The 10,514-nt window shown below is 45.2% G+C and overlaps 1 non-coding gene and 1 pseudogene across 1 annotated transcript; both read right to left on the minus strand.

Annotated features, from left to right (window-relative positions):
- Positions 1–2,922: 2,922 nt before the first annotated feature.
- On the minus strand, positions 2,923–3,026 carry LOC129487100 (small nucleolar RNA U13). The gene has a single exon (XR_008659222.1). It is a non-coding gene; the product is annotated as a small nucleolar RNA U13 (small nucleolar RNA).
- A 2,494-nt stretch (positions 3,027–5,520) lies between these two features.
- LOC134737076 (large ribosomal subunit protein uL1-like) lies at positions 5,521–10,208 on the minus strand (annotated as a pseudogene).
- Between the last annotated feature and the right edge of the window lie 306 nt (positions 10,209–10,514).

Consider the following 10,514-nt stretch of genomic DNA (forward strand, 5'->3'; position numbering starts at 1 on the left):
CTGTGCTAGTAGTCATAGTACACTTCACTGCCATGCACGTGCACTAAAAAAATTTCGTGTTTACTTAGGAATGTTCTTCATCAAATGGTAAAGGTTATTAATTTCTACTAAATCTCAATCCTTGGGTACTTTTTTAAAAATATTCTGCTGGGCGCGGTGGCTCATGCCTGTAATCCCAGCACTTTGAGAAGCCAAGGCAGGCGGATCACCTGAGGTCGGGAGTCCGAGACCAGCCTGACCAATATGGAGAAACCCTGTTTCTTCTAAAAATACAAAATCAGCAGGGTGTGGTGGCTCATGCCTGTAATCCCAGCTACTCAGGAGGCTGAGGCAGAAGAATCGCTTGAACCCGCGAGGCGGATGTTGCAGTGAGCCGAGATCACGCCATTGCACTCTAGCCTGGCCAACAAGAGCAAAACTCCGTCTCAAAAAGAAAGAAAGAAAGAAAGAAAGAAAAATATTCTGACAGGCAGGCACAGTGGCTCAGGTCTGTAATCCCAGCACTTTGGGAGGCTGAGGCAGGTGGATCACCTGAGGTCAGGAGTTCGAGACCAGCCTAGCAACATGGTGAAACCATCTCTCTACTAAAAATACAAAATTATGCCGGGTGTGGTGGCTCACACCTGTAATCCCAGCACTTTGGGAGGCCGAGGCGGGTGGATCATGAGGTCAGGAGTTCAAGACCAGCCTGGCCAAGATGGTGAAACCCCGTCTCTACTAAAAATACAAAAATTAGCCAGGCGTGGTGGCAGGTGCCTGTAATCCCAGCTACTTGGGAGGCTGAGGCAGAGAATTGCTTGGACCCGGGAGGAGGAGCTTGCAGTGAGCTGAGATTGCACCACTGCACTCCAGCCTGGGCGAGAGAGTGAGACTCCATCTCAAAAAATAAATAAATAAATGAATAATAAAATACAAAAATAAAAATAAAAAATTAGCCAGGCATGGTGGCACGTACCTGTAATCCCAGTTACTCAGAAGGCAAGGCTGGAGAATCACTTGAACCCGGGAGGAGGAGGTTGCAGTGAGCCGAGAGCTCACCATTGCACTCCAGCCTGGGCGACAAGAGGGAAACTCCGTCTCAAATATATATATTCTGACGAAATAGGAAGTACACATAAAGCATTTCTGCTGTATCCCAAGTACAATGATAGTCTCCAGGAAAAGCACTTTTGCAATCGTTTGAGTTTCAAGCAGAACTAGCCTCTTTTTTCATGGAGCACCATTTTGTTTTGTTCTGTTTTTGTGTGTGTGTGTTTTTTTCTTGGTTGTTTTTGTTTTGTTTTGTTTTTTGAGGTTTTTCTTGTTTTGTTTTTGTTTTGAGACAGCGTCTCACTCTGTCACCCAGGCTGGAGTCCAATGGTGTGGTCTTGGCTCACTATACCCTCGACCTCCCATTCTCAAGCGATCCTCCCACCTCAGCCTCCTGAGTACTTGATACTACAGGCACACACCATCACACCTGGCTAATTTTGTATATTTTTTGTAGCGACAGGGTCTCACTCTGTTTCCAGGCTGGTCTCTAACTCCTGGGCTCAAGTGATTCTCCTGTCTCAGCCTCCCAAAGTGTTGGGGTTACAGATGTAAGCCATGGCGCCCAGCAAGGAGAATTATTTTTACTTGAAAATATAATGGAGAGACAAACTATGATTATTCAAATTTGAGTGTTTCCCAAAAATGAACAAAGTAAGCTTATTACTTCAAGGAAAACAACTGACAGTATTTGTTGCCAATAATAAAATTCAAGCTTTCAAGTGAAAAATTAGAATTTTGGAACACTTATATCTGTCACCATGAACTTGAAAACTTCCCAATTCCTAAAGACTTCTTTGATGAGATTGATAGTGATATAATGAATGTGATTTTAAAAGTATGGTATAATGAAATGCATCAGCATTTAGAAGCTATGTATAATTCAGTGGACCTATATTTTCCAAATGACCAATACACAATGTTACAAAATCTCTCCAAAGTTCAAGATAAACCAATGGATTTTAATGTAATAGAATGGGAATTGATTGACATGATTTTAGATTCCACATACCTTTAAGAAACTACTATGTTTCCTCATTAGTATAGTGGTGAGTAAAAAAGAAAAGAAGAAAAAACTACTGTGCATCAACTTTTGGTGTAGTATCCAAGAAAAATATCCACAATCATCTGAAGACTAAAATATTCCTCACTTTTCTAACTCGGTGAGGCCAGATTTGTTTCATGTTATGGATTAAAGAGATATTTAGGAAATAACAGCATTGGCCAGGCACGGTGGCTCATCCCTGTAATCCCAGCAATTTGGGAGGCCGAGGCAGGCAGATCACTTGAGGCCAGTTCAACCAAAACAACATATTGAAACTGATTAGGCCAGACATGGTGGCTCAGACCTGTAATCCCAGTACTTTGGGAGGCTGAGGTGGGTGAATGACTTGAGGTCAGGAGTTTGAGACCAGCCTGGCCAACATAGTGAAACCCTGTCTCTACTAAAAATACAAAAATGAGTCAGGTGTGGTGGTGCACACCTGTAATCCCAGCTACTTGGGAGGCTGAGGCAAGAGAATGGCTTGAACCGGGGAGGCAGAGGTTGCAGTGAGCTGAGATTGCACCACTGCACTCCAGCCTGGATGACAGAGCAAGACTCTATCTCGAAAAAAAAAAAAAAAAAAGAAAAGAAAAAAAGAAATGGATTTATTGTAATAAGAGAACAAGATAAGAGAATCCAGGTATTTTCTATTAAGCCAGTTATTAGAGATTTGTAAAAACGTAAAACATGCCAATTTTATCACTATTTTAGGGGGGAAATATAGTACTTTTTTCACCAAAATGTGTTAGTTATGTTAACACATTATGGTTTATTTTTGGTATTTTAAATTTAAATGGATTAATACATATTCTTTCAACTTCTCAGGCTTTTTTTCTTTTTTTTTTTCACATCAGATGGGTTATGTGCCACCATCATAACAAGGTTTGAGGGAAGCACATCTCACACACAAGCATGAAAACCCAATCATCATGCTTATGAGCTACAAAAGGATCCCAGTTTTCATTTTGAATACAGTAAATATCAATAGCTATAACCACATAAACAAAAGCTCTTGGGGACCTCAGTCATTTTTCGGAGTATAACGGAGTCCTGAGACTGAAAAATTTGAGAATCACTTATTTTTTTGCTTTGTTTCGTTTTTGAGACAGGTTTTGGCTCTATTGCTCAGGCTGGAGTGTAGTCATGCAATCTCAGCTTACTGCAACCTCTGTCTCCCAGACTCAAGCCATCCTCCCACTTCAGCCTCCTCAGTTGCTGGGACTACAGGAGTTCAGCACCACACCCAGCTAATTTTTGTATTTTTTAATAGAGACAGGATTTTGCCTTGCTGCCCAGACTGGTCTCAAACTCGAGAATCACTGATTTTAAAATAGCCATCCACGAGGCATGGTGGCTCATGCCTGTAATCCCAGCACATTCGGGAGCCAAGGTGGGCAGATCACCTGAGGTCAGGAGTTCGAGACCAGCCTGGCCAACATGGTGAAACACGATCCCTACTAAAAATACAAAAATTAGCCAGACATGGTGGCGTGTGCCTGCAGTCCCAGCTACTTGGGAGGCTGAGGCTAGAGAATTGCTTGAACCTGGGAGGTGGAGGTTGCAGTGAGCTGAGATTGCGCCACTGAACTCTAGCCTGGGCGACAGAGCGAGACTCCATCTCAAAAAAAAAAAAGAAAGAAAGAAAACAGCCATCCATTTGTTTTAAATGATTTATCATCTCCGTGAACAAACAGCTGGAATAAGAAATCTCTCCTAACTTGTAAGTATCCTGAGGGACAAGGAAACATTACAACTCACAAACACACATGGTATTTTGGAGCTCTAGAGATGGACTCCATCAGTTCCAAAAAGGTTCCCACAGAAGCCTCCCATCAGAAAGCCTCCACCCTGTCCTCATCCCAAGCAATGGCTCAAACAATTCAGTGAAACTCAACATCTTACTCAATCAATGCCACCCTCTCTTCTCACCAGCACATTCTACCTTTGATTTCTCAAGCTGAGATTGGTCAGGAGCAGGGCCACAGGAAGGGAAGATGAAGGGGGCAGATAGGGTCAGACCTGGCATTCTAAAACACCAGCACATTCAATTTGTTGGGTATTTTGCATGAATTTCCTCTTGAGTTCACAGGCTCCTAACTCAGCAGAATTAAAATGGGATGAAGTAATTAGAGCAGCAGCCTGTGAGGATGTTTTGGGCCTGGCGTGCATAGGAATGTGGGGCAGGGGGAAAGAAAAGAGACAAGAGAGCCTTAAGGCAGAAGATGAGGAAAGAAACGCAACCCAAGGGTCAGCTCCTTGGGAAAGACTCTCCCAGCTTCCTTAGGTCACTGGTCGGCAGCCCTCCCTTTGGCTCTGCTTCCTGAGAACCTACTCCTGGTCTGGCCCTTCACAATCAGGCTCTAACCTCCCTTTCTAGTCCCCTTTTCAGGTACTTCCATCAGATGCCCATCGCCTCTACCCATGCTAAACTCACCACCCTTCCCCTACACTACGGTCCTTTCTGTCTTTTTTTATTTTTTCAAGACGAGGTCTCACTCTGTCACCTGGTTGGAGTGCAGTGGTGCGATCTCGGCTCACTGCAGCCTCTGCCTCCTGGGTTCAAGCCATTCTCCTGTCTCAGCCTCTGGAGTAGCCGGGACTACAGGCGTGTGCCACCACGTCCAGCTAATTTTGTATTTTTAGCAGAAATGAGGTTTTACCATGTTGGCCAGGCTGGTCTTGAATTCCTGACCTCAGGAATTTTACCATGTTGGCCAGGGTGGTCTCGAACTCCTGACCTTAAGCCTCCCAAAGTGCTGGGATTACAGGCGTGAGCCACCACGCTCCATCTGCTTACACACTTACCTCTCCTGTGAGACGATTGGTTCCCAGCCTCTGGATGTCACGCATGCACTGCATTCTCCTCCCTAAGCAAATTGCCAACTCATGATAAGACTTTGCCCCTTTGGTCCCCAGACTGACTCCTAAATTAGTTTAAACCCACAAGCTTTAAGTTATAAGCAGGGTGATGCAGACTTGTGGGTGTGTCATAGTTTGAGTTTAGGTGCTAATGGTATGTTGAGAGCATGTGTGTGACTATTTCAGGGATATAATTTGAAGAGATTGGTTTGTGGATTATTTATGCCTGGGCCATTGGAAACTCTGAGTACCTGGCTAATTTTGATAAAAGCTGGTAACCATATTCAGTTACCCTATAAAAGAGCCAGAGGCTCCTCCCTGGGGCAGCCTATTCGTGTTTCACCAGCTTTTCCCGCTGGGTTCCTCTGTAGAATTGCTGTCCTTCGCCAACGAGATGGGATGAACCCAGGTCTCTTGGGCCTGTAGACTCCTAGAACATCAGCCATCTCCTCTGTGATGTCAGGGGGAGCAGCCCTTGTCTAGAAAGGAGATTGCTGAATCCCGAATCTCTCTTTGTTTATCTCTCTCTCTCTCTCTTTCTTTCTCTGTCTCTCTCTTTGTGGCACTAAGATTTATTAGAATGTGCCTTAATACAGGCACTGGGGCTTGCCTATGGTGTTCTTGATGTATAAAGCCCAGATGTTCTGCCAATTCTTCCTGAGCAATGATACCAGGAAGTTGACAGCCAGATGGACGTTGTACACAAGCTCATCGTCTGTCATCTTGACGCGGCCAAGAGCCGTGCCAGACAGAGCCCCTTCTTGATCTGGAACTTGATTGTGGACTTCCCCTCATCAACTTTGGCCACCATGTCTTCACTGTACATCAGCAGGGAAGGGAACCTGCCTTCCTTATTTAGGCCTGGGCCCAGGATTTGTGGGATCTGCTTGATCAGAGACCCTGAGGCCAAAAAGGCATCATACTTGTTGAGCAGCTTCTTGTTCTTGTCGAGTTTCTTCAGCACCTCGATGTCCACGTAGGAGATACCCACAGCCTTGGCCTCAACCCAGTGCTGCTGGTCCCCCAGGACACACGTGGAGAACCTGGGGCGGTGAGTGGACTTCAGATGACAGTGCCCAAGAAGCATTCATCCTTCTGAGGGTCACAGTTCTTCAAGCTGATCTGTAGCTCCACTGTTCCCAGAAGTTTCTGGCGCTGGCACTGGTTCCTGTCCAGGACTTCCCGCACTGCCTCCTACAGGGTCTCAAGAGGCTGCTGCTCTTGGTGTCTTGCGCAGGGGTAACAAGAAAAGAGTTAATCCTGCCTCTCTTGAGGCCTGGGACTCTCCCATTTCCTCCCTTCTGAGTCTAAGGAGGGTGGGGAGTGGCATGAGAGCCTGCATTTGTCATGCCTGGTAAATCCATGTTCCCTGTATAAGGTCCACTTTATTAGATGAGAAAGGGTCACTCTTAGTCCAACTTTGGTTTTGTTTGTTGTTTTTTTGTTTTGTTTTGTTTTGTTTGAGACAGAGTCTCGCTCTGTTTCCCAGGCTATTGTGTAGTGGCACCATCTCGGCTCACTGCATCTTCCGCCTCCCAGGCTCAAGTAATTCTCCTGCCTTAGCCTCCCAAGTAGCTGGGACTACAGGCATGTGCCACCACGCCTGGCTAATTTTTTTGTAATTTTAGTATAGATGGGATTTCACCATTTCACCGTGTTGCCCAGGCTGGTCTCAAACTCCTGACCTCAAGTAATCCACCTGCCTCGGCCTCCCAAAGTGTTGGGATTACAGCCGTGCCCCGCCTTAATCCCACTTTTGAAATGAGGAAATGAATCTGTAACCGGTAACAACACTTAATACACATACACGCACTTTTTGTGATATGACAAAAGATTGCTTAATTTTCATTTTGGCAAGCAAGGAAATAAACAAACAAACAAATCAGTGATGACTACCATCTACTATCAACATGTTTTGAGGAAAGAATGTACATAAGAATATAACTTCAAACTAAAGAGAAAAGATCTTATATTGAATACATTTAATTTTATTTAAAGACTCACTACATTGTCTCTTGCTTTTTCTTATTTCATCATGATAGTGAAATGGACCAGTGAATACCCTAGCATGGAGTCTGGGAAGAACATAACTAGTCCATGATCTCCTCTAAGCATGGAGTGGTATTTGTTCATTTATGTATTCGCAGGACCTAACTCAGGCCTAACTCACAGCACTCACTACATCTTGGTGGAAGAAAGGAAGGGAAGAGGGGAGAAAAGAATTCCTCATTTGAGGACCAGGATAGGAGACAGCTATTAAGCCCCATTGGACTTGGGACCCTGGAACAATTGCCTCCACCAAATTCTACTCTGTGACCTCTTTTTTGGGGGGTGGGGGATGGGAGACAGAGTTTCACTCTTGTCACCCAGGCCGGAGTACAATGGCATGATCTCGGCTCACCACAACCTCCGCCTTCCAGGTTCAGGCTATTCTCCTGCCTCAGCCTCCCGAGTAGCTGGGATTACAGGCACGCACCACCACACCTGGCTAATTTTTGTATTTTTAGTAGAAATGGGGTTTCACCATGTTGGCCAGGCTGGTCTCGAACTCCTGACCTCAGGTGATCCACCCACCTCAGCCTCCCAAAGTGCTGGGATTACAGGCGTGAGCCACCGCACCCAGGCCTGTATTGTGGTTTCTATCCCTGTCACCCCTACAAGACTGTGGTTCTTGAAGGACAGGTACCATGATTTTTTCTGTTCTCACATCTCCAGTGTGTGACACCATTTGTGAATAAATGACTGGAAGGAAAAAACCCAAGGAACCAACCAACTGACGTCTTTTTTCTCTGGGCAGTTCAGAATCAGAGGCAACTATGGATTAAGGGACTACAATTAAGTTCTGTGAAAGTTGTCAAAATTAAAATAAAGTCACTAATGTTAAGAAAACCCTGGCTGGGTACGGTGGGTCACACCTGTAATCCCAGCACTTTGGGAGGCCGAGGCGGGCGGATCACAAGGTCAGGAGATCAAGGCCATCCTGGCTAACACGGTGAAACCCCGTCTCTACTAAAAATACAAAAAATTAGCCAGGCATGGTGGCACACACCTGTAGGCCCAGCTACTCGGGAGGCTGAGGCAGGAGAATTGCTTGAACCCAGGAGGCAGAGGTTGCAGTGAGCTGAGATTGTGCCACTGCTCTCCAGCCTGGGCAACAGAGCAAGACTCCATCTCAAAAAAAAAGGAAACCCTGACACATAGAATCAGGGCAGGCCATGAAGAGAGGGTTTTCATGCCTGTATGCCTGATTTAAAAAAAAAAAAAATCACAAAAGACTATAAAACCCACAACCTTACATGAAGGCCTTCACAACATTTCATAAAAAATACTTCTGCAAGGACTTCTGCCCAGCAACTGCCTGTCCAAGCTCAGACTGGCATCACCCTTAGTATTGATCTTTAAAGCCAAGGATAATTATTTTTAAATAATTATGGAATCTTCTTAATTTTTCCTTTAAAAGCCTTTTTCAGGTTGGGCACAGTGGCTCACATCTGTAATCCCAGCACTTTGGGAGATCGAGGCGTGCAGATTGCTTAAGTTCAGAAGTTTGAAACCAGCCTGGGCAACATGATGAAACCCCATCTCTACATAAAATATAAAAATTAGCCAGGCATGGTGGTACACGCCTATAGTCCCAGCTACTCGGGAGGCTGAGGTGGGAGGATTGCTCGAGCCTGGGAGGCAGAGGCTGCAGTGAGCCGAGATCATATCACTGCACTCCAGCCTGGGCAACAGAGCCAGACCGTGTATCCAAAAAAAAAAAAAAAAAAAAAAAAGGGCCAGGCACAGTGGCTCATACCTGTAATCCCAGCACTTTGGGAGGCCGAGACAGGCGGAGGTTGGGAGTTCAAGACCAGCCTGACCAACATGGAGAAATCCCGTCTACACTAAAAATACAAAAAATTAGCTGGCAACGTGGCACATGCCTGTAATCCCAGCTACTCAGGAGGCTGAGGCAGGAAAATCACTTGAACACAGGAGGCAGAGGTTGCAGTGACCTGAGAGCACACCATTGCACTCCAGCCTGGGTGACAGAGTGAGACTCCATTTAAAAAAAAAAAAAAAGAAAGAAAGACTTTGTCTTCCTTTACTCACACAGTTTACTACGGCATGCATATTCATATTTCCATTGCAATGTTCTATTCCAAAATAAAGACCTTTTCTTTTAGAGAGCCTCTCTGATCGTTATTTAGGTTGACAGTTCCTTCTCACATAGGGTATAAAAAGCGGTCTGAGACTACTCCATTCCCTGACCAAAACACCAGCGCAGATTTCATAGCCTTTAATGTCTGAGGCAGTGCCGAGGCTGGGCAAGGAAAATTCAAGTGTCCTTTCATCCACAAAGTCACTAACACAAACCCATTCACCCTCGCCTTGAAGCCACTAATGCCAAGAGCACCAACAGGAGCCTTAGTGCTCAGGAAAGAGGCAGAGGGCCTGGGTCAAGGGTGTCAGATTCAGGGTTTTGTTGAAACCGAAGTTGTAGCTGGAGAGTAGTCTGGGTGTGTTGATCCCTCCTACGCACTCGCCAAATATAAAATGTGGGAAAACATATGATCTTGCCCATGAAACTGTCCTTGCCTATGGTCTTTTTCTGCTTGTTCCTAATTGCTATTATAATTTTAATGAGTCACCCTTCATCAATTCCACATTCCATATCTTTCAGCTATTATACTAAAAAAGTAGGGTGGGCAGGAAGTTGAGGCTGCAGTGAGCCATGATCGTGCCGCTGCACTCCAGCCTGGGTGACACAGCGAGACCCTGTCTCTAAAAAGAAAAAAGGAAAAAAAAGTGGAGCAGGATGTGCTTGTTGACACATAACTTTTATGTAACTTGGGCATGCTCAGATTCGTCTGACCCGGGCTCCACCTGCCTTCTGACAGATTAGCTCTAAAGGAGTTCAGAAAATGCCACCCCAAAATATGCTGCTTTGGGCCTCAAACTGAGGACCCTTGGGAAACAGCAAATGCAGGGAGAGGCTTTCTCTGAACTTCATCTGCCTAAGGACAGATTCTCCAAGAACTCCATTGTCATGAGTCTCCTCCCCAGAAATCTCATCAACCAGGGAAGATTAACCAAGAGAGGAAACTAGAGGCCCACTTCATACCCAGATCTTCTCATGATGTCACCTGTTCTTCTGAGGGCCCATTCATCTTTCCCCAAAATCATTTACAGTCCCCTAAGTTGCCTATATCTCTGCTCACATCCCCCCTATGAAGAGGGCACATAGATGTCTACATCTCACTGGGTTTGGAGGTACTCACTTTTCTTTCATGCGATGCCCCTGTGCAGGTAGTACATTTGTATAAATTTCCTCCTGTTAATCTGTTGTCAGTGCGTTTCATAGACTCAATAGTTGAACTCAAAGGGTAGAGGGAAAGTTTTCCCTCCTTTACAGCTCATTCCAGCAATTTCTAACTGGAAAATCAGTTAGAATTTGCCCATCCAACTCCAGACACACTTAGAGGATCACAGAATTTTAACCTTCTCTGGAGCCCTATAGCAACCTGGAGGTTATCATCCCCCAAGAGCAGGGAAGGAGTTGGGAAAACCAAGGGACAAAGTGCCCAGAGGTTAGGGA

This window comes from Symphalangus syndactylus, chromosome 7 (assembly GCF_028878055.3).
Source record: "Symphalangus syndactylus isolate Jambi chromosome 7, NHGRI_mSymSyn1-v2.1_pri, whole genome shotgun sequence".
NCBI classification, from domain to species: Eukaryota; Metazoa; Chordata; class Mammalia; order Primates; family Hylobatidae; genus Symphalangus; species Symphalangus syndactylus.